This window comes from Phocoena sinus, chromosome 17 (assembly GCF_008692025.1).
Source record: "Phocoena sinus isolate mPhoSin1 chromosome 17, mPhoSin1.pri, whole genome shotgun sequence".
NCBI lineage: Eukaryota > Metazoa > Chordata > Mammalia > Artiodactyla > Phocoenidae > Phocoena > Phocoena sinus.
In genome coordinates, this window is record NC_045779.1 from 78,641,888 (window position 1) to 78,648,276 (window position 6,389).

Consider the following 6,389-nt stretch of genomic DNA (forward strand, 5'->3'; position numbering starts at 1 on the left):
TGTGGTGCAGGAGCGGGGTATCCAGGCAGAGCCTGGTCAGTTCCCTGAGTTAAGGAGACAGGGTTCAGAGTCCAGGGATTCCAAGGCAGTCAGACTGCAAGTGGCAGAGAGAAGAGAGCTGCAAAGGGAAACAGCGTTTCAGAAATAATGCCATTTGCAGCAATACGGATGGAACTAGAGATTGTCACACTGAGTGAAGTCAGACAGAGAAAGACAAATATGTGATATTGCTTATATGTGGAATCTAAAACAATAGTACAAATGAACTTATTTACAAAACAGAAATAGAGTCACAGATGTATACAACAAACTTATGGTTACCAGTGGGGAAATGGGGGGAGGGATAAAGTGGGAGATTGGGATGGACATATACCCACTACTATATATAAAATAGATAAGTAATAAGGGCCTGCTGTATAGCACAGGGAACTCTACTCAATACTCTGTAATGGACTATATGGAAAAAGAATCTAGAAAAGAGTGGTTATATATATAACTGATGTACTTTGCTATACACCTGAAACTAACACAACATTGTAAATCAACTACACTCCAATAAAATAAATTTTAAAAAAAGATAAAGAGCATTCCAGAGGTGTGTAGGGACCCCTTTGGGGATTCAGGTGAGTACCCAATGGCTCATGTGTGTGACGGAATGTCTCAAGGTTGGGGACAGAGCCATCTGTCAGGAGGGAAGGAAGCAGTGCCTAGCCTTTTCCCACCAGCCCAAGCAGGAGACCTCACAATCCATGTGGCACTGGGTAGGGCACTTAGAAGGATCTTGCCTCAGAGGAATAATTAGTCCTAGAGTAAATGCCGCTCTGGTACAGCCTCACCAATCTTTTTTTTTTTTTTTTTTTTCAGCCTCACCAATCTTAAAGCAAGACCCAAAGGATAAAACTTTCCAAGTAATATAACTGTATCCCAAAACAAATTTCAAGAATACATATAGAGATACAAAATATACAGCTCCTAACAAGGCAAAATGTACATTGTCTGGCATCCAATTAAATATTACCAGACATACAAAGATGCATAGAGATATGACCATAATGAGAAACTCAACGAATCAAGACAAACCCAGAACGGATGGGGATATTAGAATTAGCATAAAAGACATTTAAAGAGCTGTTATAACTATATTCCAGATGCTTGAAAAATTGAATAGAGACACGGAAGCTATAACAAACAAATTCTAGAGGTAAAAATGACAGTGTCTGAGATGAAAAACAAACAAAAAACTATGGATGGGATCAATGTCAGATTAGACACAACAGAGGTAAAGATGAGTGAATTTGAAGGCTTAACAATAGAAACTACTCCAAATAAAACCACACAGAGAAAAAGGGAATTCCTCCAAACGAAAAGAGGATCAATGAGCTGTGGGACAGTTTCAAGAGGCCTCATATATATGTAATTGGAGTCTCCAAAGGAGAGAAGAAAGAAAGGACGGACTTCCCTGGTGGTGCTGTGGTTAAGAATCTGCCTGACAATGCAGGGGATATGGGTTCGAGCTCTGGTCTGGGAAGATCCCGCATGCCGCGGAACAACCAAGCCTGTGTGCCACAACTACTGAGCCTGCGCCCTAGGGCCCGTGAACCACAACTACTGAGCCCGTGCACCACAACTCCTGAAGCCTGTGCGCCTAGAGCCCGTGCTCCGCTGCAAGAGAAGCCACCGCAGTGAGAAGCCCGCGCACCGTGACGAAGACCCAATGCAGCTGAAAATAAATACATTTTTTTAAAAAAAAGGAAACAGAAAAAAATATATATTTGAAGAAATAATAACCTTAAGGTTTCCAAATTTGATGAAAAGTATAAACCACATTCCTAAAACTCAACAAACACCAAATTTCAACAAGAAGCAGGAAGAAAAATCAGGCTAAAGCACAATTTGATAAAATTTCTCCGAGCCAGTGATAAAGAGAAAATCGTAAGAGCGGCCAGAGGAAAAAAAGACATGTTACAGACAGAAGAACAAAGATAAGGACTATGGCAGATTTCCTGCTGGAAACAATGCAAGTGAGGAGACAGTGGAGAGCATCTTTAATGGTACTGAAGGGGGAAAAAAATCTTGTCAACCTTGAGTTCTATACCCAGTGCATATATCGTTCATAACTGAAGGCAAAATAAAGACATACCTTTCCAGACATACAAAAGCTGAAAGAACCAATCACCAGCAGACCCACACTATGAGAAGTGTTAATGGAAGCCCTACCAATAGAAGGAAAGGGATGCCAGCTGTGAATATGGATCCACTCAAAGCCGTGAGGACCACTAGAAAGGGTAACTACCTCGGTGAATGTATGAGATAGGGCCTTAGTACTTGAATTTATTGAAAAGGTAACTGAAGAAACAAAAATAATGGCAATATGTCATGGGATTTTATAACACATGTAGATACACATACTGAAAACTGTACAAATTGTAGTTGTTTGGCTCAAATGTGTGACAAAAATAAAGGTTGGCAGGGGGAAATGGAAATATACTGTGGAAGGTTCTTATACTATATGTGAAGTGGTACAGTATCATCTGAAAGTAGATTGTAATAAGTTGTAGGTGTATATATGCTGTAAACCCTAAAGTAAGCACTAAATATCAAGTTATAGTTAATAAGATAATAAAGGAGATACAATGGAATTCGAAAAAATATGCAATCAGAAAGGAGGCAAAAAAAGAAGAAAAGGAAAATAAAGAACAGGGACTTCCCTGGTGGTCCAGTGGTTGATTCCACGCTCCCAGTGCAGGGGGCCCCAGTTTGATCTGTGGTCAGGGAACTAGATCCTGCATGCCACAGCTAAGAGATCCCACATACCACAACTAAAGATCCTGCATGCTACAACTAAAGATCCCACATGCTGCAACTAAAGATCCTACATGCCACAACAGAGATCCCGGACGTGGCAACGAAGATCCCACGTGCTGCAACTAAGACCCAGCACCGCCCAATAAATAAATAAATAAAAGAACAGATGGAACCAGTAGAAAACAATAGCAAAGGGTAATTTTTAACTCAGCTATATCAATAATCTCATTAAATGTAGATGGTCTAAACATCCCAATTAAAAGGCAGAGATTGTCATTCAGATTTTAAAAATCCTACTATAGGGACTTCCTCGGTGGTCCAGTGGTAAAGAATCCACCTTCCAATGCAGGGGACGCAGGTTCCATCCCTGGTTGGGGAAGTAAGATCCCACAGGCCGCAGGGCAACTAGGCCTGCGCGCCTCAACAAGAGAGCCCACAGTGCTGCAAACTACAGAGCCCATGTACCTTGGAGCTTGCGTGCCACAACTAGAGAGAAAACCTGCAGGCCACAACTAGAGGGAAGCCCGAGTGCTGCAGCAAAGAGCCCATGCACCACAACGAAAAAGATCCCACATGCCTCAATGAAAGATCCTGCGTGCTGCAGCTAAGACCCAACGCAGCCAAAAGAAATAAAGATAAATTTTTAAAAAATCCAACTATATTCTGCCTATAAGAAACAAAGTTAAAATATGGGACTTCCCTGGCGGCCCAGCTGTTAAGACTCCGCACTTCCACTTCAGGGGGCACGGGTTCGACCCCTGGTCAGAGAACTAAGATCCCACATGCCGTGCAGTGTGGCCACAAAGTAAAATAAAATAAAATAAAATAGGTACAGATAGGTGAAAATTAAAAGGACAGAACGAATATGCCAGTATAACACTAAATATAAGGAAGCTGAAATGACTATATTAACATCTGAAAAAGTAGACTTCAGAACAAAGAATACTACTGAGAATAAAAGAATCATTTCATAAGGACAAAGGGATCATTTCCTCAGGAGGACATAAGAATCCTAAATGTTTTTGCAGGTACTAACAGAGCTTCCAAATACATGAAGCAAAAACTGACAGAACTACAAGGAGAACTAACTCCACAATTACAGTAGCAGATTTCAACATCCCTATCTCAATAATTGGTGAAACAAGTAGACAGAAAAATCAGTAATGATGTAGAAGAATTAAATAACTGTCAATCATTATCTGTCCCTCCATCCGTCATCCCTTTATCGTTCATCTACCCATCTATCATTGTTTTCATGTTTATCCACTGAATGCCATCTTTTCTCCCAGTACTTGACTTACTGTTTCATCAATTCACACATTTTCTCATTAACTTATGAAGCCTTATTGATAAACTTGCCGGTCTATCCCCTCATTACTGTATCCACTTTAGCCTTACTACCATCTTAAGTCATCCTCACGTATTCGTTTGTTTAACGACTGTTAACTCACACATCTCTTCATCCGTGCATTCATACACACGTTCATGCCGTTTACTTGAGAGAAAATTTCGAGAAAGCAGGGACTATGTTAGTTCACTCCACAGCTGTATTCTCCAATGTCATACGTGTTGGTCGTCACATGAAAGGCACTCAAAAGCTGGGCTGAATGATTGAACTCACCCGTCAATTCATCTACCCACTTGCTCAACCAACCATCTACTCAGCTGTTATGCATCCATTAAATCCCTTCATCTGTTAATTTTTCGTGTATCAATTCACATTTCATCCATCCATTCAACTAATCCGAGAACGCTTCATTCTTGTATCATTAACTTGTTCATCTACTCACTATTTGTCCATTCGTTAACTCACTCATAAAGTCACCCATTACATTATTATTTTATCTGTTCGCTCATTTAGTTTTCCATTTCTTCTACTTGCAAAGTAACCTTTGGCAAGTTTTTAAACTTATTTAAATAGCAGCTTCCATATATTCGTAAATGGGGCTAATAGTTCCTATATTTCAAAGACGAATGAGACAAGGAGTGGAATTCTTTAGCACGGTTCCTCAGTAGATGGTAGCTGTTACTCTTTAAAGTAGCTATTCACAGTTCCTTAAGTTGATAATTCATGGACCCGTTCCTACGTTCACTCTTCCATTCATTTATCTGCTCCATCCATCCATTCCTCGCTCATCCTTGATTTTACGCACCTTTGAACTTTCCTTTCTAAAATACGAACCACGTGCTGAACATTGTACAAATCAAAGTTGTGGGGCTTGATTAAATGACAAAGGAAATACTCCTGGATTGACTCCTGAGTCAAGATGTTAAAATATTGGAGAACCCTATCCCTCCCTTCTGAGAACCCTGCTTTCTGTGGCCCCCTTTATCACTCCGGGGTGGGGGGTGGGGTGGCAGGGGGGACTTCAGAGGAACAGGAGTGGTGAGACTTGGGATGTGTGGCCCCAAGGGCTGTGTCCTGCAGACTGAGGTCTGTAGGGAGGCCGCGAAGGCGGGGAACTGCAGCCCGGGTCCTGCCTGCAGTGGACACAAGCAGGGAGCCCCGGGGGCCGGTGGCAGGGGTGTGGAGGGAGGAGGGCAGGAGGGGAAGGTGGAGGCCTGTGTGGTCTTGGCAGGGGGACTGCAAGGACCTCGGGGCATGATGGTCAGCACTTCGGGGCTCATCCCTGGCCAGCTGTGAGGGCCACATTTCTGTGAGTCGGTGCCTTTTCTCTGAAGTGGGAGTGTAACCAGCATCTCCTCTCCAGGTCGGGCAGAAGACAGAACACACCCTGAGCTTTTGACCAACTGGCGCTAGGTGGCCTCGCTGGACGTGGTGGTCAGCGTGCTGCAGTCCTGGGACCCTGAGCCGTATGCTCCAGAACGTGGAGGCCCAGCGGCAGCGCCGGCCAGGGAACCAAGCAGCACAGGGAGGCGGAGGCCAAGTGGCGCTGAAGAGGGGGGTTGGGGTGGGGGGAGGCGGCCAGGAGCTTTCTCGACCCGCCTCCCCCGACCCCAGCATGACCTCAAGTGCAAACAGCTGCCCAAAGAGCAGCCAGTGTCACCAACAGGTGTGCAGCCAGCCCCCCGGAAGGAGCCGGTGGGAGGAGGGAGAGCTGAGGGAGAGTGAGAGGCGCCCGCGAGCCCCCAGCCTGGTCCGGAGGGCTTCAGCTGGCCCCACCCCGCAGGCCCTACCGCGAGCTCAACCCGAGGATCCACGAGCACAACAACGGTTAACGGAGGGGCGCGGGCATGGCTGAGCTCACTGGGCAGGTTGGTTACTCCCCCTCGGCGGGGCGGGTCGGCCCCCCTCCCAGCCCCTTCCTTAGGGGTCCCGGCTGCGGCCCGGCAGGCAGGGGTGGGGGTCCGGCCTTGCCCTGAGCGGAGCGTAGGGCCCCTCCTCCAGGCCGTCAAGGACGCGGAGGCCCAAGTAGACAGGCTCCGGTTGGAGGCCCAGAAGGCGGAGAAGATGCTGGCACTGGCCAGGCTGGAGCGCGGGGGGGCGGGCCAGGAGGGTGGGCGGGGCTCGGGCTGGGTGCCAGAGGGGCCCGGGGAGGGGATCGGGCGCCAAGCCCGCCGGTTGGCCCCCCACTTACATCCCCACAGGGGAGGAGGAGGCGCCCGGGCTGAAGTGTCAGGTC